A 527-nucleotide genomic window follows, 5' to 3' on the forward strand; every position below is an offset into this window, starting at 1 on the left:
TCAAATCTGCATTTTCAACACAATTTATTTGTAACATAAAGAATGAATTATTAAGTAATTATGCTTAGTTTCAATCAAGAAAACCTTTATTTAATACAATTAGTAACATTTAAAGATGTATTCTTACTATAACATCTTGAATTTAGCGAACAGTTTCCAGCCAAATTGCGAGCAACTCAATGAGAACGGCCATTTTGGAAAGGTCAAAAAAGCCCTTCCACTGCCTGCAGTGTCATTAAAATCCACAAGAGGGCAAAATACACGTATCAAAGTATATACAGCAGGCTTTCAATCAAACGAATGCTCAGGTTTATAATATACAGATCTTATAAACTTGTGTATTAAAGATAATACGCGCTGCTTCATAGGGTAAAGGTCACAGACCCTCGCAGAAGACGACTCGTTGCTTGGCAACAGCAGAACGCGTTCTAACGGTTGTAGAGGGTCTGCAGACGCGCGCAAACTCAGCTTCAGTAATCTGCTGGAACAAGAAATGAAGGTTGATTGTGAAAGTTGTTCCGAGTCTC

Source organism: Danio rerio, chromosome 16 (assembly GCF_049306965.1).
Source record: "Danio rerio strain Tuebingen ecotype United States chromosome 16, GRCz12tu, whole genome shotgun sequence".
NCBI lineage: Eukaryota > Metazoa > Chordata > Actinopteri > Cypriniformes > Danionidae > Danio > Danio rerio.